The following is a 24,373-nucleotide window of genomic DNA, read 5'->3' on the forward strand; positions in this document are numbered from 1 at the left end:
GGGCAGGGACACAGGGGAGGGCCAAGGACCGGGCCATCAGCCTGGAGATGCGACACAGGGGAGGGCCAAGGACCGGGCCACCAGCCTGGAGACGGGACACAGGGGAGGGCCAAGGACCGGGCCACCACCTTGGAGATAGGGCAGGGACACAGGGGAGGGCGAACAACCGGGCCACCAGTATGGAGACTGGACACAGGGGAGGGCCAAGGACTGGGCCACCAGCCTGGAGACGGGGCAGGGACACAGGGGAGCACCAAGGACCGGGCCACCAGCCTGGAGATGGGACACAGGGGAGGGCCAAGGACCGGGCTACCAGCCTGGAGATGGGGCAGGGACACAGGGGAGGGCCAAGGACCGGGCCACCAGCATGGAGACGGGACACAGGGGAGGGCCAAGGACAGGGCTACGACCTTGGAGACAGGACACAGGGGAGGCCAAGGATCAGGCCACGACCTTGGAGACGGGGCAGGGACACAGGGGAGGGCCAAGGACCAGGCCACCAGCCTGGAGATGGGACAGGGACACAGGGGAGGGCCAAGGACCGGGCCACCAGCCTGCAGATGGGGCAGGGACACAGGGGAGGGCCAAGGACTGGGCCACCAGCCTGGAGATGGGGCAGGGACACAGGGGAGGGCCAAGGACCGGGCCACCAGCCTGGAGACGGGACACAGGGGAGGGTCAAGGACCAGGCCACCAGCCTGGAGACGGGGCAGGGACACAGGGGAGGGCCAAGGACCGGCCACGACCTTGGAGACGGGGCAGGGACACAGGGGAGGGCCAAGGACCGGGCCACCAGCCTGGAGATGGGACAGGGACACAGGGGAGGGCCAAGGACCGGGCCACAACCTTGGAGACGGGGTAGGGACACAGGGGAGGGCCAAGGACCGGGCCACGACCTTGGAGAAGGGACACAGGGGAGGCCAAGGATCAGGCCACGACCTTGGAGATGGGGCAGGGACATAGGGGAGGGCCAAGGACCGGGCCACCAGCCTGGAGACGGGACAGGGACACAGGGGAGGGCCAAGGACCGGGCCACGACCTTGGAGATGGGGCAGGGACACAGGGGAGGGCCAAGGACCGGGCCACCAGCCTGGAGACGGGACACAGGGGAGGGCCAAGGACGGGGCCACGACCTTGGAGACGGGACAAAGGGGAGGCCAAGGACGGGGCCACGACCTTGGAGACGGGACAAAGGGGAGGCCAAGGACTAGGCCACGACCTTGGAGACGGGGCAGGGACACAGGGGAGGGCCAAGGACCGGGCCACGACCTTGGAGACGGGGCAGGGACACAGGGGAGGGCCAAGGACTGGGCCATGACCTTGGAGACAGCGCCGGGACACAGGGGAGAGCCAAGGACCGGGCCACGACCTTGGAGACGGGACAAAGGGGAGGCCAAGGACTAGGCCACGACCTTGGAGACGGGGCAGGGACACAGGGGAGGGCCAAGGACCGGGCCACCACCTTGGAGATGGGGCAGGGACACAGGGGAGGGGCAAGGACTGGGCCATGACCTTGGAGACAGGGCAGGGACACAGGGGAGGGCCAAGGACCGGGCCACCAGCCTGGAGACGGGACACAGGGGAGGGCCAAGGACCGGGCCACCACCTTGGAGATGGGGCAGGGACACAGGGTAGGGCGAACGACCGGGCCACCAGCCTGGAGATTGGACACAGGGGAGGGCCAAGGACTGGGCCATCAGCCTGGAGACGGGGCAGGGACACAGGGGAGCACCAAGGACCGGGCCACCAGCCTGGAGACGGGACACAGGGGAGGGCCAAGGACCGGGCCACAACCTTGGAGATGGGATATGGGGGAGGGCCAAGGACAGGGCCACGACCTTGGAGATGGGGCAGGGACACAGGGGAGGGCCAAGGACCGGGCCACCAGCCTGGAGATGGGGCAGGGACGCAGGGGAGGGCCAAGGACCAGGCCATGACCTTGGAGACGGGGCAGGGACACAGGGGAGGGCCAACGACCGGGCCACCAGCCTGGAGATGGGGCAGGGACACAGGGGAGGGCCAAGGACCGGGCCACCACCTTGGAGAAGGGACACAGGGGAGGCCAAGGATCAGGCCACGACCTTGGAGATGGGGCAGGGACATAGGGGAGGGCCAAGGACCGGGCCACCAGCCTGGAGACGGGACAGGGGCACAGGGGAGGGCCAAGGGCCGGGCCACCAGCCTGTAGATGGGGCAGGGACACAGGGGAGGGCCAAGGACCGGGCCACCAGCCTGGAGACGGGACACAGGGGAGGGCTAAGGACCGGGCCACGACCTTGGAGAAGGGACACAGGGGAGGCCAAGGACTAGGCCACGACCTTGGAGACGGGGCAGGGACACAGGGGAGGGCCAAGGACCGGGCCACGACTTTGGAGACGGGGCAGGGACACAGGGGAGGGCCAAGGACTGGGTCACGACCTTGGAGACGGGGCAGGGACACAGGGGAGGGCCAAGGACCGGGCCACCACCTTGGAGATAGGGCAGGGACACAGGGTGGGGCGAACGACCGGGCCACCAGCCTGGAGATTGGACACAGGGGAGGGCCAAGGACGGGGCCACCAGCCTGGAGATGGGGCAGGGACAAAGGGGAGGGCCAAGGACAGGGCCACCAGCCTGGAGACGGGACACAGGGGAGGGCCAAGGACAGGGCTACGACCTTGGAGACAGGAAACAGGGGAGGGCCAAGGACCGGGCCACCAGCCTGGAGATTGGACACAGGGGAGGGCCAAGGACCGGGCCACGACCTTGGAGACGGGGCAGGGACACAGGGGAGGGCCAAGGGCCGGGCCACGACCTTTGAGATAGGGCAGGGACACAGGGGAGGGCCAAGGACCGGGCCACCAGCCTGGAGAAGGGACACAGGGGAGGGCCAAGGACCGGGCCACGACCTTGGAGACGGGATACAGGGGAGGGCCAAGGACTAGGCCATGACCTTGGAGACGGGGCAGGGACACAGGGGAGGGCCAAGGACCGGGCCACCACCTTGGAGACGGGGCAGGGACACAGGGGAGGGCCAAGGACTGGGCCATGACCTTGGAGACAGGGCAGGGACACAGGGGAGGGCCAAGGACTGGGCCACCAGCCTGGAGACGGGACACAGGGGAGGGCCAAGGACCGGGCCACCACCTTGGAGATAGGGCAGGGACACAGGGTAGGGCGAACGACCGGGCCACCAGCCTGGAGATGGGACACAGGGGAGGGCCAAGGACTGGGCCACCAGCCTGGAGACGGGGCAGGGACACAGGGGAACACCAAGGACCGGGCCACCAGCCTGGAGATGGGACACAGGGGAGGGCCAAGGACCGGGCCACCAGCCTGGAGATGGGGCAGGGACACAGGGGAGGGTCAAGGACCAGGCCACCAGCCTGGAGACGGGACACAGGGGAGGGCCAAGGACCGGGCCACGACCTTGGAGACAGGACACAGGGGAGGCCAAGGATCAGGCCATGACCTTGGAGACGGGGCAGGGACACGGGGGAGGGCCAAGGACCGGGCCACAACCTTGGAGATAGGGCAGGGACACAGGGGAGGGCCAAGGACCGGGCCACCAGCCTGGAGATGGGGCAGGTGCACAGGGGAGGGCCAACGACCGGGCCACGTCCTTAGAGAAGGGACACAGGGAAGGCCAAGGATCGGGCCACGACCTTGGCGATGGGGTAGGGACACCGGGGAGGGCGAAGGACCGGGCCACAACCTTGGAGACGGGGCAGGGACACAGGGGAGGGCCAAGGACCGGGCCAACAGCCTGGAGATGGGGCAGGGACACAGGGGAGGGCCAAGGACCGGGCCACAGCATTGGAGATTGGGCAAGGACACAGGGGAGGGCCAAGGACCGGGCCACAACCTTGGAGATGGGACAGGGACACAGGGGAGGGCCAAGGACCGGGCCACCACCTTGGAGAAGGGACACAGGGGAGGCCAAGGATCAGGCCACGACCTTGGAGATGGGGCAGGGACATAGGGGAGGGCCAAGGACCGGGCCACCAGCCTGGAGACGGGACAGGGACACAGGGGAGGGCCAAGGACCTGGCCACCAGTCTGGAGACGGGGCAGGGACACAGGGGAGGGCCAAGGACCGGGCCACCAGCCTGGAGACGGGACACAGGGGAGGGCCAAGGACCGGGCCACGACCTTGGAGACGGGACAAAGGGGAGGCCAAGGACTAGGCCACGACCTTGGAGACGGGGCAGGGACACAGGGGAGGGCCAAGGACCGGGCCACGACCTTGGAGACGGGGCAGGGACACAGGGGAGGGCCAAGGACTGGGCCACGACCTTGGAGACAGGGCAGGGACACAGGGGAGGGCCAAGGACTGGGCCACCAGCCTGGAGATGGGACAGGGACACAGGGGAGGGCCAAGGACAGGGCCACCAGCCTGGAGATTGGACACAGGGGAGGGCCAAGGACTGGGCCACCAGCCTGGAGATGGGGCAGGGACACAGGGGAGCACCAAGGACCGGGCCACCAGCCTGGAGATGGGACACAGGGGAGGGCCAAGGACCGGGCCACCAGCCTGGAGATGGGGCAGGGACACAGGGGAGGGCCAAGGACCGGGCCAACAGCCTGGAGACGGGACACAGGGGCAGGGCCAAGGACAGGGCTACGACCTTGGAGACAGGACACAGGGGAGGCCAAGGACCGGGCCACGACCTTGGAGACAGGGCAGGGACACAGTGGAGAGCCAAGGACCGGGCCACCAGCCTGGAGACGGGACAGGGACACAGGGGAGGGCCAAGGACCGGGCCACGACCTTGGAGACGGGGCAGGGACACAGGGGAGGGCCAAGGACCGGGCCGCGACCTTGGAGAAGGGACACAGGGGAGGCCAAGGATCAGGCCACGACCTTGGAGATGGGGCTGGGACATAGGGGAGGGCCAAGGACCGGGCCACCAGCCTGGAGATTGGGCAGGGACACAGGGGAGGGCCAAGGACTGGGCCACCAGCCTGGAGACGGGACATAGGGGAGGGCCAAGGACCGGGCCACGACCTTGGAGACGGCACAAAGGGGAGGCCAAGGACAGGGCTACGACCTTGGAGACGGGACAGGGACACAGGGGAGGGCCAAGGACCGGGCCACCAGCCTGGAGATGCGACACAGGGGAGGGCCAAGGACCGGGCCACGACCTTGGAGACGGGGCAGGGACACAGGGGAGGGCCAAGGACCGGGCCACCAGCCTGGAGATGGGACAGGGACACAGGGGAGGGCCAAGGACGGGGCCACGACCTTGGAGACGGGACAGGGACACAGGGGAGGGCCAAGGATCGGGCCACGACCTTGGAGACGGGGCAGGGACACAGGGGAGGGCCAAGGACCGGGCCGCGACCTTGGAGAAGGGACAAAGGGGAGGCCAAGGACTAGGCCACGACCTTGGAGACGGGGCAGGGACACAGGGGAGGGCCAAGGACCGGGCCACAACCTTGGAGACAGGGCAGGGACACAGGGGAGGGCCAAGGATCAGGCCACGACCTTGGAGATGGGGCAGGGACATAGGGGAGGGCCAAGGACCGGGCCACCAGCCTGGAGACGGGGCAGGGACACAGGGGAGGGCCAAGGGCCGGGCCACGACCTTGGAGATGGGGCAGGGACACAGGGGAGGGCCAAGGACCGGGCCATCAGCCTGGAGACGGGACACAGGGGAGGGCCAAGGACCGGGCCACGACCTTGGAGACGGGACAAAGGGGAGGCCAAGGACTAGGCCACGACCTTGGAGACGGGGCAGGGACACAGGGGAGGGCCAAGGACCGGGCCACAACCTTGGAGACAGGGCAGGGACACAGGGGAGGGCCAAGGACTGGGCCATGACCTTGGAGATGGGGCAGGGACACAGGGGAGGGCGAACGACCGGGCCACCAGCCTGGAGATTGGACACAGGGGAGGGCCAAGGACTGGGCCACCAGCCTGGAGACGGGGCAGGGACACAGGGGAGCACCAAGGACCGGGCCACCAGCCTGGAGATGGGACACAGGGGAGGGCCAAGGACCGGGACACCAGCCTGGAGATGGGGCAGGACACAGGGGAGGGCCAAGGACCGGGCCACTAGCCTGGAGACGGGACACAGGGGAGGGCCAAGGACAGGGCTACGACCTTGGAGACAGGACACAGGGGAGGCCAAGGATCAGGCCACGACCTTGGAGATGGGGCAGGGACACAGGGGAGGGCCAAGGACCGGGCTACCAGCCTGGAGATGCGACACAGGGGAGGGCCAAGGACTGGGCCACCACCTTGGAGACGGGCAGGGACACAAGGCAGGGCCAAGGACAGGGCCACAACCTGGGAGACGGAGCAGGGACACAGGGAAGGGCCAAGGACGGGGCCACCAGCCTGGAGATGGGACAGGGACACAGGGGAGGGCCAAGGACAGGGCCACCAGCCTTGAGATTGGGCAGGGACACAGGGGAGGGCCAAGGACTGGGCAACCAGTCTGGAGATGGGACAGGGACACAGGGGAGGGCCAAGGACTGGGCCACGACCTTGGAGACGGGACACAGGGGAGGGCCAAGTACCGGGCCACAGCTTTGGAGATTGGGCAGGGACACAGGGGAGGGCCAAGGACTAGGCCACCAGCCTGGAGACGGGACAGGGACACAGGGGAGGGCCAAGGACCGGGCCACAACCTTGGAGACGGGGCAGCGACACAGGGGAGGGCCAAGGACCGGGCTGCGACCTTGGAGAAGGGACACAGGGGAGGCCAAGGATCAGGCCACGACCTTGGAGATGGGGCAGGGACATAGGGGAGGGCCAAGGACCGGGCCACCAGCCTGGAGACGGGACAGGGACACAGGGGAGGGCCAAGGACAGGGCCACGACCTTGGAGATGGGGCAGGGACACAGGGGAGGGCCAAGGACCGGGCCACCAGCCTGGAGATTGGACACAGGGGAGGGCCAAGGACCGGGCCACGACCTTGGAGACGGGACAAAGGGGAGGCCAAGGACTAGGCCATGACCTTGGAGACGGGGCAGGGACCCAGGGGAGGGCCAAGGACCGGGCCACCAGCCTGGAGACGGGACAAAGGGGAGGGCCAAGGACCGGGCCACCACCTTGGAGACGGGACAAAGGGGAGGCCAAGGACTAGGCCACGACCTTGGAGACGGGGCAGGGACACAGGGGAGGGCCAAGGACAGGGCCACGACCTTGAAGACGGGGCAGGGACACAGGGGAGGGCCAAGGACTGGGCCACGACCTTGGAGACAGGGCAGGGACAAAGGGGAGGGCCAAGGACCGGGCCACGACCTTGGAGACGGGACACAGGGGAGGCCAAGGACTGGGCCACGACCTTGGAGACGGGGCAGGGACACAGGGGAGGGCCAAGGACCGGGCCACCAGCCTGGAGACGGGGCAGGGACACAGGGGAGGGCCAAGGACTGGGCCATGACCTTGGAGACAGGGCAGGGACACAGGGGAGGGCCAAGGACTGGGCCACCAGCCTGGAGACGGGACACAGGGGAGGGCCAAGGACCGGGCCACAACCTTGGAGACAGGGCAGGGACACAGGGGAGGGCCAAGGACCGGGCCACCAGCCTGGAGATTGGACACAGGGGAGGGCCAAGGACTGGGCCACCAGCCTGGAGATTGGACACAGGGGAGGGCCTAGGACTGGGCCACCAGCCTGGAGACGGGACAGGGACACAGCGGGGGACCAAGGACCGGGCCACGATTTTGGAGACGGGGCAGGGACACAGGGGAGGGCCAAGGCCCGTGCCACGACCTTGGAGACGGGGCAGGGACACAGGGGAGGCCCAGGGAATGGCCCACGACCTTGGAGATGGGGCAGGGACACAGGGGAGGGCCAAGGACTGGGCCACCAGCCTGGAGGTGGGGCAGGGACACAGGGGAGGGCCAAGGACCGGACCACGACCTTGGAGACGGGGCAGGGACACAGGGGAGGGCCAAGGACCGGGCCACCAGCCTGGAGGTGGGGCAGGGACACAGGGGAGGGCCAAGGACCGGACCACGACCTTTGAGACGGGGCAGGGACACAGGGGAGGGCCAAGGACCGGGCCACCAGCCTGGAGATGGGACACAGGGGGAGGGCCAAGGACTGGGGTACGACCTTGGAGACGGGCAGGGACACAAGGCAGGGCCAAGGACAGGGCCACAACCTGGGAGACGGGGCAGGGACACAGGGGAGGGCCAAGGACCGGGCCACCAGCCTGGAGATTGGGCAGGGACACAGGGGAGGGCCAAGGACTAGGCCACCAGCCTGGAGACGGGGCAGGGACACAGGGGAGGCCAAGGACCAGGCCACAACCTTGGAGATGGGGCAGGGACACAGGGGAGGGCCAAGGACCGGGCCACCAGTCTGGAGATGGGACAGGGACACAGGGGACAGCCAAGGACCGGGCCACAGCATTGGAGATTGGGCAAGGACACAGGGGAGGGCCAAGGACCGGGCCACAACCTTGGAGATGGGACAGGGACACAGGGGAGGGCCAAGGACCGGGCCACCAGCCTGGAGACGGGACACAGGGGAGGGCCAAGGACCGGGCCACGACCTTGGAGACGGGACAAAGGGGAGGCCAAGGACTAGGCCACGACTTTGGAGACGGGGCAGGGACACAGGGGAGGGCCAAGGACCGGGCCACGACCTTGGAGACGGGGCAGGGACACAGGGGAGGGCCAAGGACTGGGCCATGACCTTGGAGACAGGGAAGGGACACAGGGGAGGGCCAAGGACCGGGCCACAACCTTAGAGATAGGGCAGAGACACAGGGTAGGGCGAACGACCGGGCCACCAGCCTGGAGATGGGGCAGGGACACAGGGGAGGGCCAAGGACCGGGCCAACAGCCTGGAGATGGGACACAGGGGAGGGCCAAGGACAGGGCTACGACCTTGGAGACAGGACACAGGGGAGGCCAAGGACCGGGCCACGACCTTGGAGACGGGACAGGGACACAGGGGAGGGCCAAGGACCGGGCCACCAGCCTGGAGACGGGACAGGGACACAGGGGAGGGCCAAGGACCGGGCCACGACCTTGGAGACGGGGCAGGGACACAGGGGAGGGCCAAGGACCGGGCCGCGACCTTGGAGAAGGGACACAGGGGAGGCCAAGGATCAGGCCACGACCTTGGAGATGGGGCTGGGACATAGGGGAGGGCCAAGGACCGGGCCACCAGGCTGGAGATTGGGCAGGGACACAGGGGAGGGTCAAGGACTGGGCCACCAGCCTGGAGACGGGACATAGGGGAGGGCCAAGGACCGGGCCACGACCTTGGAGACGGCACAAAGGGGAGGCCAAGGACAGGGCTACGACCTTGGAGACGGGACAGGGACACAGGGGAGGGCCAAGGACCGGGCCACCAGCCTGGAGATGCGACACAGGGGAGGGCCAAGGACCGGGCCACGACCTTGGAGACGGGGCAGGGACACAGGGGAGGGCCAAGGACCGGGCCACCAGCCTGGAGATGGGACAGGGACACAGGGGAGGGCCAAGGACGGGGCCACGACCTTGGAGACGGGACAGGGACACAGGGGAGGGCCAAGGACCGGGCCACGACCTTGGAGACGGGGCAGGGACACAGGGGAGGGCCAAGGACCGGGCCACGACCTTGGAGAAGGGACACAGGGGAGGCCAAGGATCAGGCCAGGACCTTGGAGATGGGGCAGGGACATAGGGGAGGGCCAAGGACCGGGCCACCAGCCTGGAGACGGGGCAGGGACACAGGGGAGGGCCAAGGGCCGGGCCACGACCTTGGAGATGGGGCAGGGACACAGGGGAGGGCCAAGGACCGGGCCATCAGCCTGGAGACGGGACACAGGGGAGGGCCAAGGACCGGGCCACCACCTTGGAGACGGGACAAAGGGGAGGCCAAGGACTAGGCCACGACCTTGGAGACGGGGCAGGGACCCAGGGGAGGGCCAAGGACCGGGCCACCACCTTGGAGACAGGGCAGGGACACAGGGGAGGGCCAAGGACTGAGCCATGACCTTGGAGATGGGGCAGGGACACAGGGGAGGGCGAACGACCGGGCCACCAGCCTGGAGATTGGACACAGGGGAGGGCCAAGGACTGGGCCACCAGCCTGGAGACGGGGCAGGGACACAGGGGAGCACCAAGGACCGGGCCACCAGCCTGGAGACGGGACACAGGGGAGGGCCAAGGACCGGGCCACAACCTTGGAGATGGGATATGGGGGAGGGCCAAGGACAGGGCCACGACCTTGGAGATGGGGCAGGGACACAGGGGAGGGCCAAGGACCGGGCCACCAGCCTGGAGATGGGGCAGGGACGCAGGGGAGGGCCAAGGACCAGGCCATGACCTTGGAGACGGGGCAGGGACACAGGGGAGGGCCAACGACCGGGCCACCAGCCTGGAGATGGGGCAGGGACACAGGGGAGGGCCAAGGACCGGGCCACCACCTTGGAGAAGGGACACAGGGGAGGCCAAGGATCAGGCCACGACCTTGGAGATGGGGCAGGGACATAGGGGAGGGCCAAGGACCGGGCCACCAGCCTGGAGACGGGACAGGGACACAGGGGAGGGCCAAGGGCCGGGCCACCAGCCTGTAGATGGGGCAGGGACACAGGGGAGGGCCAAGGACCGGGCCACCAGCCTGGAGACGGGACACAGGGGAGGGCTAAGGACCGGGCCACGACCTTGGAGAAGGGACACAGGGGAGGCCAAGGACTAGGCCACGACCTTGGAGACGGGGCAGGGACACAGGGGAGGGCCAAGGACCGGGCCACGACTTTGGAGACGGGGCAGGGACACAGGGGAGGGCCAAGGACTGGGTCACGACCTTGGAGACGGGGCAGGGACACAGGGGAGGGCCAAGGACCGGGCCACCACCTTGGAGATAGGGCAGGGACACAGGGTGGGGCGAACGACCGGGCCACCAGCCTGGAGATTGGACACAGGGGAGGGCCAAGGACGGGGCCACCAGCCTGGAGATGGGGCAGGGACAAAGGGGAGGGCCAAGGACAGGGCCACCAGCCTGGAGACGGGACACAGGGGAGGGCCAAGGACAGGGCTACGACCTTGGAGACAGGACACAGGGGAGGGCCAAGGACCGGGCCACCAGCCTGGAGATTGGACACAGGGGAGGGCCAAGGACCGGGCCACGACCTTGGAGACGGGGCAGGGACACAGGGGAGGGCCAAGGGCCGGGCCACGACCTTTGAGATAGGGCAGGGACACAGGGGAGGGCCAAGGACCGGGCCACCAGCCTGGAGAAGGGACACAGGGGAGGGCCAAGGACCGGGCCACGACCTTGGAGACGGGATACAGGGGAGGGCCAAGGACTAGGCCATGACCTTGGAGACGGGGCAGGGACACAGGGGAGGGCCAAGGACCGGGCCACCACCTTGGAGACGGGGCAGGGACACAGGGGAGGGCCAAGGACTGGGCCATGACCTTGGAGACAGGGCAGGGACACAGGGGAGGGCCAAGGACTGGGCCACCAGCCTGGAGACGGGACACAGGGGAGGGCCAAGGACCGGGCCACCACCTTGGAGATAGGGCAGGGACACAGGGTAGGGCGAACGACCGGGCCACCAGCCTGGAGATGGGACACAGGGGAGGGCCAAGGACTGGGCCACCAGCCTGGAGACGGGGCAGGGACACAGGGGAACACCAAGGACCGGGCCACCAGCCTGGAGATGGGACACAGGGGAGGGCCAAGGACCGGGCCACCAGCCTGGAGATGGGGCAGAGACACAGGGGAGGGTCAAGGACCAGGCCACCAGCCTGGAGACGGGACACAGGGGAGGGCCAAGGACCGGGCCACGACCTTGGAGACAGGACACAGGGGAGGCCAAGGATCAGGCCATGACCTTGGAGACGGGGCAGGGACACGGGGGAGGGCCAAGGACCGGGCCACAACCTTGGAGATAGGGCAGGGACACAGGGGAGGGCCAAGGACCGGGCCACCAGCCTGGAGATGGGGCAGGTGCACAGGGGAGGGCCAACGACCGGGCCACGTCCTTAGAGAAGGGACACAGGGAAGGCCAAGGATCGGGCCACGACCTTGGCGATGGGGCAGGGACACAGGGGAGGGCGAAGGACCGGGCCACAACCTTGGAGACGGGGCAGGGACACAGGGGAGGGCCAAGGACCGGGCCAACAGCCTGGAGATGGGGCAGGGACACAGGGGAGGGCCAAGGACCGGGCCACAGCATTGGAGATTGGGCAAGGACACAGGGGAGGGCCAAGGACCGGGCCACAACCTTGGAGATGGGACAGGGACACAGGGGAGGGCCAAGGACCGGGCCACGACCTTGGAGAAGGGACACAGGGGAGGCCAAGGATCAGGCCACGACCTTGGAGATGGGGCAGGGACATAGGGGAGGGCCAAGGACCGGGCCACCAGCCTGGAGACGGGACAGGGACACAGGGGAGGGCCAAGGACCTGGCCACCAGTCTGGAGACGGGGCAGGGACACAGGGGAGGGCCAAGGACCGGGCCACCAGCCTGGAGACGGGACACAGGGGAGGGCCAAGGACCGGGCCACGACCTTGGAGACGGGACAAAGGGGAGGCCAAGGACTAGGCCACGACCTTGGAGACGGGGCAGGGACACAGGGGAGGGCCAAGGACCGGGCCACGACCTTGGAGACGGGGCAGGGACACAGGGGAGGGCCAAGGACTGGGCCACGACCTTGGAGACAGGGCAGGGACACAGGGGAGGGCCAAGGACTGGGCCACCAGCCTGGAGATGGGACAGGGACACAGGGGAGGGCCAAGGACAGGGCCACCAGCCTGGAGATTGGACACAGGGGAGGGCCAAGGACTGGGCCACCAGCCTGGAGATGGGGCAGGGACACAGGGGAGCACCAAGGACCGGGCCACCAGCCTGGAGATGGGACACAGGGGAGGGCCAAGGACCGGGCCACCAGCCTGGAGATGGGGCAGGGACACAGGGGAGGGCCAAGGACCGGGCCAACAGCCTGGAGACGGGACACAGGGGCAGGGCCAAGGACAGGGCTACGACCTTGGAGACAGGACACAGGGGAGGCCAAGGACCGGGCCACGACCTTGGAGACAGGGCAGGGACACAGTGGAGAGCCAAGGACCGGGCCACCAGCCTGGAGACGGGACAGGGACACAGGGGAGGGCCAAGGACCGGGCCACGACCTTGGAGACGGGGCAGGGACACAGGGGAGGGCCAAGGACCGGGCCGCGACCTTGGAGAAGGGACACAGGGGAGGCCAAGGATCAGGCCACGACCTTGGAGATGGGGCTGGGACATAGGGGAGGGCCAAGGACCGGGCCACCAGCCTGGAGATTGGGCAGGGACACAGGGGAGGGCCAAGGACTGGGCCACCAGCCTGGAGACGGGACATAGGGGAGGGCCAAGGACCGGGCCACGACCTTGGAGACGGCACAAAGGGGAGGCCAAGGACAGGGCTACGACCTTGGAGACGGGACAGGGACACAGGGGAGGGCCAAGGACCGGGCCACCAGCCTGGAGATGCGACACAGGGGAGGGCCAAGGACCGGGCCACGACCTTGGAGACGGGGCAGGGACACAGGGGAGGGCCAAGGACCGGGCCACCAGCCTGGAGATGGGACAGGGACACAGGGGAGGGCCAAGGACGGGGCCACGACCTTGGAGACGGGACAGGGACACAGGGGAGGGCCAAGGATCGGGCCACGACCTTGGAGACGGGGCAGGGACACAGGGGAGGGCCAAGGACCGGGCCGCGACCTTGGAGAAGGGACACAGGGGAGGCCAAGGATCAGGCCAGGACCTTGGAGATGGGGCAGGGACATAGGGGAGGGCCAAGGACCGGGCCACCAGCCTGGAGACGGGGCAGGGACACAGGGGAGGGCCAAGGGCCGGGCCACGACCTTGGAGATGGGGCAGGGACACAGGGGAGGGCCAAGGACCGGGCCATCAGCCTGGAGACGGGACACAGGGGAGGGCCAAGGACCGGGCCACGACCTTGGAGACGGGACAAAGGGGAGGCCAAGGACTAGGCCACGACCTTGGAGACGGGGCAGGGACACAGGGGAGGGCCAAGGACCGGGCCACAACCTTGGAGACAGGGCAGGGACACAGGGGAGGGCCAAGGACTGGGCCATGACCTTGGAGATGGGGCAGGGACACAGGGGAGGGCGAACGACCGGGCCACCAGCCTGGAGATTGGACACAGGGGAGGGCCAAGGACTGGGCCACCAGCCTGGAGACGGGGCAGGGACACAGGGGAGCACCAAGGACCGGGCCACCAGCCTGGAGATGGGACACAGGGGAGGGCCAAGGACCGGGACACCAGCCTGGAGATGGGGCAGGACACAGGGGAGGGCCAAGGACCGGGCCACCAGCCTGGAGACGGGACACAGGGGAGGGCCAAGGACAGGGCTACGACCTTGGAGACAGGACACAGGGGAGGCCAAGGATCAGGCCACGACCTTGGAGATGGGGCAGGGACACAGGGGAGGGCCAAGGACCGGGCTACCAGCCTGGAGATGCGACACAGGGGAGGGCCAAGGACTGGGCCACCACCTTGGAGACGGGCAGGGACACAAGGCAGGGCCAAGGACAGGGCCACAACCTGGGAGACGGGGCAGGGACACAGGGAAGGGCCAAGGACGGGGCCACCAGCCTGGAGATGGGACAGGGACACAGGGGAGGGCCAAGGACAGGGCCACCAGCCTTGAGATTGGGCAGGGACACAGGGGAGGGCCAAGGACTGGGCAACCAGTCTGGAGATGGGACAGGGACACAGGGGAGGGCCAAGGACTGGGCCACGACCTTGGAGACGGGACACAGGGGAGGGCCAAGTACCGGGCCACAGCTTTGGAGATTGGGCAGGGACACAGGGGAGGGCCAAGGACTAGGCCACCAGCCTGGAGACGGGACAGGGACACAGGGGAGGGCCAAGGACCGGGCCACAACCTTGGAGACGGGGCAGCGACACAGGGGAGGGCCAAGGACCGGGCTGCGACCTTGGAGAAGGGACACAGGGGAGGCCAAGGATCAGGCCACGACCTTGGAGATGGGGCAGGGACATAGGGGAGGGCCAAGGACCGGGCCACCAGCCTGGAGACGGGACAGGGACACAGGGGAGGGCCAAGGACAGGGCCACGACCTTGGAGATGGGGCAGGGACACAGGGGAGGGCCAAGGACCGGGCCACCAGCCTGGAGATTGGACACAGGGGAGGGCCAAGGACCGGGCCACGACCTTGGAGACGGGACAAAGGGGAGGCCAAGGACTAGGCCATGACCTTGGAGACGGGGCAGGGACCCAGGGGAGGGCCAAGGACCGGGCCACCAGCCTGGAGACGGGACAAAGGGGAGGGCCAAGGACCGGGCCACCACCTTGGAGACGGGACAAAGGGGAGGCCAAGGACTAGGCCACGACCTTGGAGACGGGGCAGGGACACAGGGGAGGGCCAAGGACAGGGCCACGACCTTGAAGACGGGGCAGGGACACAGGGGAGGGCCAAGGACTGGGCCACGACCTTGGAGACAGGGCAGGGACACAGGGGAGGGCCAAGGACCGGGCCACGACCTTGGAGACGGGACACAGGGGAGGCCAAGGACTGGGCCACGACCTTGGAGACGGGGCAGGGACACAGGGGAGGGCCAAGGACCGGGCCACCAGCCTGGAGACGGGGCAGGGACACAGGGGAGGGCCAAGGACTGGGCCATGACCTTGGAGACAGGGCAGGGACACAGGGGAGGGCCAAGGACTGGGCCACCAGCCTGGAGACGGGACACAGGGGAGGGCCAAGGACCGGGCCACAACCTTGGAGACAGGGCAGGGACACAGGGGAGGGCCAAGGACCGGGCCACCAGCCTGGAGATTGGACACAGGGGAGGGCCAAGGACTGGGCCACCAGCCTGGAGATTGGACACAGGGGAGGGCCTAGGACTGGGCCACCAGCCTGGAGACGGGACAGGGACACAGCGGGGGACCAAGGACCGGGCCACGATTTTGGAGACGGGGCAGGGACACAGGGGAGGGCCAAGGCCCGTGCCACGACCTTGAAGACGGGGCAGGGACACAGGGGAGGCCCAGGGAATGGCCCACGACCTTGGAGATGGGGCAGGGACACAGGGGAGGGCCAAGGACTGGGCCACCAGCCTGGAGGTGGGGCAGGGACACAGGGGAGGGCCAAGGACCGGACCACGACCTTGGAGACGGGGCAGGGACACAGGGGAGGGCCAAGGACCGGGCCACCAGCCTGGAGGTGGGGCAGGGACACAGGGGAGGGCCAAGGACCGGACCACGACCTTTGAGACGGGGCAGGGACACAGGGGAGGGCCAAGGACCGGGCCACCAGCCTGGAGATGGGACACAGGGGGAGGGCCAAGGACTGGGGTACGACCTTGGAGACGGGCAGGGACACAAGGCAGGGCCAAGGACAGGGCCACAACCTGGGAGACGGGGCAGGGACACAGGGGAGGGCCAAGGACCGGGCCACCAGCCTGGAGATTGGGCAGGGACACAGGGGAGGGCCAAGGACTAGGCCACCAGCCTGGAGACGGGGCAGGGACACAGGGGAAGCCAAGGACCAGGCCACAACCTTGGAGATGGGGCAGGGACACAGGGGAGGGCCAAGGACCGGGCCACCAGTCTGGAGATGGGACAGGGACACAGGGGACAGCCAAGGACCGGGCCACAGCATTGGAGATTGGGCAAGGACACAGGGGAGGGCCAAGGACCGGGCCACAACCTTGGAGATGGGACAGGGACACAGGGGAGGGCCAAGGACCGGGCCACCAGCCTGGAGACGGGACACAGGGGAGGGCCAAGGACCGGGCCACGACCTTGGAGACGGGACAAAGGGGAGGCCAAGGACTAGGTCACGACTTTGGAGACGGGGCAGGGACACAGGGGAGGGCCAAGGACCGGGCCACGACCTTGGAGACGGGGCAGGGACACAGGGGAGGGCCAAGGACTGGGCCATGACCTTGGAGACAGGGAAGGGACACAGGGGAGGGCCAAGGACCGGGCCACAACCTTAGAGATAGGGCAGAGACACAGGGTAGGGCGAACGACCGGGCCACCAGCCTGGAGATGGGGCAGGGACACAGGGGAGGGCCAAGGACCAGGCCAACAGCCTGGAGATGGGACACAGGGGAGGGCCAAGGACAGGGCTACGACCTTGGAGACAGGACACAGGGGAGGCCAAGGACCGGGCCACGACCTTGGAGACGGGACAGGGACACAGGGGAGGGCCAAGGACCGGGCCACCAGCCTGGAGACGGGACAGGGACACAGGGGAGGGCCAAGGACCGGGCCACGACCTTGGAGACGGGGCAGGGACACAGGGGAGGGCCAAGGACCGGGCCGCGACCTTGGAGAAGGGACACAGGGGAGGCCAAGGATCAGGCCACGACCTTGGAGATGGGGCTGGGACATAGGGGAGGGCCAAGGACCGGGCCACCAGCCTGGAGATTGGGCAGGGACACAGGGGAGGGTCAAGGACTGGGCCACCAGCCTGGAGACGGGACATAGGGGAGGGCCAAGGACCGGGCCACGACCTTGGAGACGGCACAAAGGGGAGGCCAAGGACAGGGCTACGACCTTGGAGACGGGACAGGGACACAGGGGAGGGCCAAGGACCGGGCCACCAGCCTGGAGATGCGACACAGGGGAGGGCCAAGGACCGGGCCACGACCTTGGAGACGGGGCAGGGACACAGGGGAGGGCCAAGGACCGGGCCACCAGCCTGGAGATGGGACAGGGACACAGGGGAGGGCCAAGGACGGGGCCACGACCTTGGAGACGGGACAGGGACACAGGGGAGGGCCAAGGACCGGGCCACGACCTTGGAGACGGGGCAGGGACACAGGGGAGGGCCAAGGACCGGGCCGCGACCTTGGAGAAGGGACACAGGGGAGGCCAAGGATCAGGCCAGGACCTTGGAGATGGGGCAGGGACATAGGGGAGGGCCAAGGACCGGGCCACCAGCCTGGAGACGGGGCAGGGACACAGGGGAGGGCCAAGGGCCGGGCCACGACCTTGGAGATGGGGCAGGGACACAGGGGAGGGCCAAGGACCGGGCCATCAGCCTGGAGACGGGACACAGGGGAGGGCCAAGGACCGGGCCACCACCTTGGAGACGGGACAAAGGGGAGGCCAAGGACTAGGCCACGACCTTGGAGACGGGGCAGGGACACAGGGGAGGGCCAAGGACCGGGCCACCACCTTGGAGAAAGGGCAGTGACACAGGGGAGGGCCAAGGACTGAGCCATGACCTTGGAGATGGGGCAGGGACACAGGGGAGGGCGAACGACCGGGCCACCAGCCTGGAGATTGGACACAGGGGAGGGCCAAGGACTGGGCCACCAGCCTGGAGACGGGGCAGGGACACAGGGGAGCACCAAGGACCGGGCCACCAGCCTGGAGATGGGACACAGGGGAGGGCCAAGGACCGGGACACCAGCCTGGAGATGGGGCAGGACACAGGGGAGGGCCAAGGACCGGGCCACCAGCCTGGAGACGGGACACAGGGGAGGGCCAAGGACAGGGCTACGACCTTGGAGACAGGACACAGGGGAGGCCAAGGATCAGGCCACGACCTTGGAGACGGGGCAGGGACACAGGGGAGGGCCAAGGACCGGGCTACCAGCCTGGAGATGCGACACAGGGGAGGGCCAAGGACTGGGCCACCACCTTGGAGACGGGCAGGGACACAAGGCAGGGCCAAGGACAGGGCCACAACCTGGGAGACGGGGCAGGGACACAGGGAAGGGCCAAGGACCGGGCCACCAGCCTGGAGATGGGACAGGGACACAGGGGAGGGCCAAGGACAGGGCCACCAGCCTTGAGATTGGGCAGGGACACAGGGGAGGGCCAAGGACTGGGCAACCAGTCTGGAGATGGGACAGGGACACAGGGGAGGGCCAAGGACTGGGCCACGACCTTGGAGACGGGACACAGGGGAGGGCCAAGTACCGGGCCACAGCATTGGAGATTGGGCAGGGACACAGGGGAGGGCCAAGGACTAGGCCACCAGCCTGGAGACGGGACAGGGACACAGGGGAGGGCCAAGGACCGGGCCACAACCTTGGAGACGGGGCAGCGACACAGGGGAGGGCCAAGGACCGGGCTGCGACCTTGGAGAAGGGACACAGGGGAGGCCAAGGATCAGGCCACGACCTTGGAGATGGGGCAGGGACATAGGGGAGGGCCAAGGACCGGGCCACCAGCCTGGAGACGGGACAGGGACACAGGGGAGGGCCAAGGACAGGGCCACGACCTTGGAGATGGGGCAGGGACACAGGGGAGGGCCAAGGACCGGGCCACCAGCCTGGAGATTGGACACAGGGGAGGGCCAAGGACCGGGCCACGACCTTGGAGACGGGACAAAGGGGAGGCCAAGGACTAGGCCATGACCTTGGAGACGGGGCAGGGACCCAGGGGAGGGCCAAGGACCGGGCCACCAGCCTGGAGACGGGACAAAGGGGAGGGCCAAGGACCGGGCCACCACCTTGGAGACGGGACAAAGGGGAGGGCCAAGGACTAGGCCACGACCTTGGAGACGGGGCAGGGACACAGGGGAGGGCCAAGGACTGGGCCACGACCTTGAAGACGGGGCAGGGACACAGGGGAGGGCCAAGGACTGGGCCACGACCTTGGAGACAGGGCAGGGACACAGGGGAGGGCCAAGGACCGGGCCACGACCTTGGAGACGGGACACAGGGGAGGCCAAGGACTGGGCCACGACCTTGGAGACGGGGCAGGGACACAGGGGAGGGCCAAGGACCGGGCCACGACCTTGGAGACGGGGCAGGGACACATGGGAGGGCCAAGGACTGGGCCATGACCTTGGAGACAGGGCAGGGACACAGGGGAGGGCCAAGGACTGGGCCACCAGCCTGGAGACGGGACACAGGGGAGGGCCAAGGACCGGGCCACAACCTTGGAGACAGGGCAGGGACACAGGGGAGGGCCAAGGACCGGGCCACCAGCCTGGAGATTGGACACAGGGGAGGGCCAAGGACTGGGCCACCAGCCTGGAGATTGGACACAGGGGAGGGCCTAGGACTGGGCCACCAGCCTGGAGACGGGACAGGGACACAGCGGGGGACCAAGGACCGGGCCACGATTTTGGAGACGGGGCAGGGACACAGGGGAGGGCCAAGGCCCGTGCCACGACTTTGGAGACGGGGCAGGGACACAGGGGAGGCCCAGGGAATGGCCCACGACCTTGGAGATGGGGCAGGGACACAGGGGAGCACCAAGGACCGGGCCACCAGCCTGGAGATGGGACACAGGGGAGGGCCAAGGACCGGGCCACCAGCCTGGAGGTGGGGCAGGGACACAGGGGAGGGCCAAGGACCGGACCACGACCTTTGAGACGGGGCAGGGACACAGGGGAGGGCCAAGGACCGGGCCACCAGCCTGGAGGTGGGGCAGGGACACAGGGGAGGGCCAAGGACCGGGGCACCAGCTTGGAGATGGGGCAGGGACACAGGGGAGGGCCAAGGACCGGGCCACCAGCCTGGAGATGGGACACAGGGGAGGGCCAAGGACCGGGCCACAACCTTGGAGACGGGGCAGGGACACAGGGGAGGGCCAAGGACCGGGCCACCAGCCTGCAGATGGGACACAGGGGGAGGGCCAAGGACTGGGGTACGACCTTGGAGACGGGCAGGGACACAAGGCAGGGCCAAGGACAGGGCCACAACCTGGGAGACGGGGCAGGGACACAGGGGAGGGCCAAGGACCGGGCCACCAGCCTGGAGATTGGGCAGGGACACAGGGGAGGGCCAAGGACTAGGCCACCAGCCTGGAGACGGGGCAGGGACACAGGGGAGGCCAAGGACCAGGCCACAACCTTGGAGATGGGGCAGGGACACAGGGGAGGGCCAAGGACCGGGCCACCAGTCTGGAGATGGGACAGGGACACAGGGGACAGCCAAGGACCGGGCCACAGCATTGGAGATTGGGCAAGGACACAGGGGAGGGCCAAGGACCGGGCCACAACCTTGGAGATGGGACAGGGACACAGGGGAGGGCCAAGGACCGGGCCACGACCTTGAAGAAGGGACACAGGGGAGGCCAAGGATCAGGCCACGACCTTGGAGATGGGGCAGGGACATAGGGGAGGGCCAAGGACCGGGCCACCAGCCTGGAGACGGGACAGGGACACAGGGGAGGGCCAAGGACCTGGCCACCAGTCTGGAGACGGGGCAGGGACACAGGGGAGGGCCAAGGACCGGGCCACCAGCCTGGAGACGGGACACAGGGGAGGGCCAAGGACCGGGCCACCACCTTGGAGACGGGACAAAGGGGAGGCCAAGGACTAGGCCACGACTTTGGAGACGGGGCAGGGACACAGGGGAGGGCCAAGGACCGGGCCACGACCTTGGAGACGGGGCAGGGACACAGGGGAGGGCCAAGGACTGGGCCATGACCTTGGAGACAGGGAAGGGACACAGGGGAGGGCCAAGGACCGGGCCACAACCTTAGAGATAGGGCAGAGACACAGGGTAGGGCGAACGACCGGGCCACCAGCCTGGAGATTGGACACAGGGGAGGGCCAAGGACTGGGCCACCAGCCTGGAGATGGGGCAGGGACACAGGGGAGGGCCAAGGACCGGGCCACCAGCCTGGAGATGGGACACAGGGGAGGGCCAATGACCGGGCCACCAGCCTGGAGATGGGGCAGGGACACAGGGGAGGGCCAAGGACTGGGCCAACAGCCTGGAGACGGGACACAGGGGAGGGCCAAGGACAGGGCTACGACCTTGGAGACAGGACACAGGGGAGGCCAAGGACCGGGCGACGGCCTTGGAGACGGGGCAGGGACACAGGGGAGGGCCAAGGACCGGGCCACCAGCCTGGAGACGGGACAGGGACACAGGGGAGGGCCAAGGACCCGGCCACGACCTTGGAGACGGGGCAGGGACACAGGGGAGGGCCAAGGACCGGGCCACGACCTTGGGGAAGGGACACAGGGGAGGCCAAGGATCAGGCCACGACCTTGGAGATGGGCCAGGGACATAGGGGAGGGCCAAGGACCGGGCCACCAGCCTGGAGATTGGGCAGGGACACAGGGGAGGGCCAAGGACCGGGCCACCAGCCTGGAGATGGGGTAGGGACACAGGGGAGGGCCAAGGACTGGGCCACCAGCCTGGAGACGGGACACAGGGGAGGGCCAAGGACCGGGCCACGACCTTGGAGACGGGACAAAGGGGAGGCCAAGGACAGGGCTACGACCTTGGAGACGGGGCAGGGACACAGGGGAGGGCCAAGGACCGGGCCACCAGCCTGGAGATGCGACACAGGGGAGGGCCAAGGACCGGGCCACGACCTTGGAGACGGGGCAGGGACACAGGGGAGGGCCAAGGACCGGGCCACCAGCCTGGAGATGGGACAGGGACACAGGGGAGGGCCAAGGACGGGGCCACGATCTTGGAGACGGGACAGGGACACAGGGGAGGGCCAAGGACCGGGCCACGACCTTGGAGACGGGGCAGGGACACAGGGGAGGGCCAAGGACCGGGCCGCGACCTTGGAGAAGGGACACAGGGGAGGCCAAGGATCAGGCCAGGACCTTGGAGATGGGGCAGGGACATAGGGGAGGGCCAAGGGCCGGGCCACCAGCCTGGAGACGGGGCAGGGACACAGGGGAGGGCCAAGGGCCGGGCCACGACCTTGGAGATGGGGCAGGGACACAGGGGAGGGCCAAGGACCGGGCCATCAGCCTGGAGACGGGACACAGGGGAGGGCCAAGGACCGGGCCACCACCTTGGAGACGGGACAAAGGGGAGGCCAAGGACTAGGCCACGACCTTGGAGACGGGGCAGGGACACAGGGGAGGGCCAAGGACCGGGCCACAACCTTGGAGACAGGGCAGGGACACAGGGGAGGGCCAAGGACTGGGCCATGACCTTGGAGATGGGGCAGGGACACAGGGGAGGGCGAACGACCGGGCCACCAGCCTGGAGATTGGACACAGGGGAGGGCCAAGGACTGGGCCACCAGCCTGGAGACGGGGCAGGGACACAGGGGAGCACCAAGGACCGGGCCACCAGCCTGGAGATGGGACACAGGGGAGGGCCAACGACCGGGACACCAGCCTGGAGATGGGGCAGGACACAGGGGAGGGCCAAGGACCGGGCCACCAGCCTCGAGACGGGACACAGGGGAGGGCCAAGGACAGGGCTACGACCTTGGAGACAGGACACAGGGGAGGCCAAGGATCAGGCCACGACCTTGCAGACGGGGCAGGGACACAGGGGAGGGCCAAGGACCGGGCTACCAGCCTGGAGATGGGACACAGGGGAGGGCCAAGGACTGGGCCACGACCTTTGTGACGGGGCAGGGACACAAGGCAGGGCCAAGGACAGGGCCACAACCTGGGAGACGGGGCAGGGACACAGGGAAGGGCCAAGGACCGGGCCACCAGCCTGGAGACGGGACAGGGACACAGGGGAGGGCCAAGGACAGGGCCACCAGCCTTGAGATTGGGCAGGGACACAGGGGAGGGCCAAGGACTGGGCAACCAGTCTGGAGACGGGGCAGGGACACAGGGGAGGGCCAAGGACCGGGCCACGACCTTGGAGACGGGACACAGGGGAGGGCCAAGTACCGGGCCACAGCATTGGAGATTGGGCAGGGACACAGGGGAGGGCCAAGGACTAGGCCACCAGCCTGGAGACGGGACAGGGACACAGGGGAGGGCCAAGGACCGGGCCACAACCTTGGAGACGGGGCAGCGACACAGGGGAGGGCCAAGGACCGGGCTGCGACCTTGGAGAAGGGACACAGGGGAGGCCAAGGATCAGGCCACGACCTTGGAGATGGGGCAGGGACATAGGGGAGGGCCAAGGACCGGGCCACCAGCCTGGAGACGGGACAGGGACACAGGGGAGGGCCAAGGACCGGGCCACGACCTTGGAGATGGGGCAGGGACACAGGGGAGGGCCAAGGACCGGGCCACCAGCCTGGAGATGGGACACAGGGGAGGGCCAAGGACCGGGCCACGACCTTGGAGACGGGACAAAGGGGAGGCCAAGGACTAGGCCATGACCTTGGAGACGGGGCAGGGACCCAGGGGAGGGCCAAGGACCGGGCCACCAGCCTGGAGACGGGACAAAGGGGAGGGCCAAGGACCGGGCCACCACCTTGGAGACGGGACAAAGGGGAGGCCAAGGACTAGGCCACGACCTTGGAGACGGGGCAGGGACACAGGGGAGGGCCAAGGACAGGGCCAGGACCTTGAAGACGGGGCAGGGACACAGGGGAGGGCCAAGGACTGGGCCATGACCTTGGAGACAGGGCAGGGACACAGGGGAGGGCCAAGGACCGGGCCACGACCTTGGGGACGGGACAAAGGGGAGGCCAAGGACTAGGCCACGACCTTGGAGACGGGGCAGGGACACAGGGGAGGGCCAAGGACCGGGCCACGACCTTGGAGACGGGGCAGGGACACAGGGGAGGGCCAAGGACTGGGCCATGACCTTGGAG

Source organism: Struthio camelus, chromosome 5 (assembly GCF_040807025.1).
Source record: "Struthio camelus isolate bStrCam1 chromosome 5, bStrCam1.hap1, whole genome shotgun sequence".
Lineage (NCBI taxonomy): Eukaryota > Metazoa > Chordata > Aves > Struthioniformes > Struthionidae > Struthio > Struthio camelus.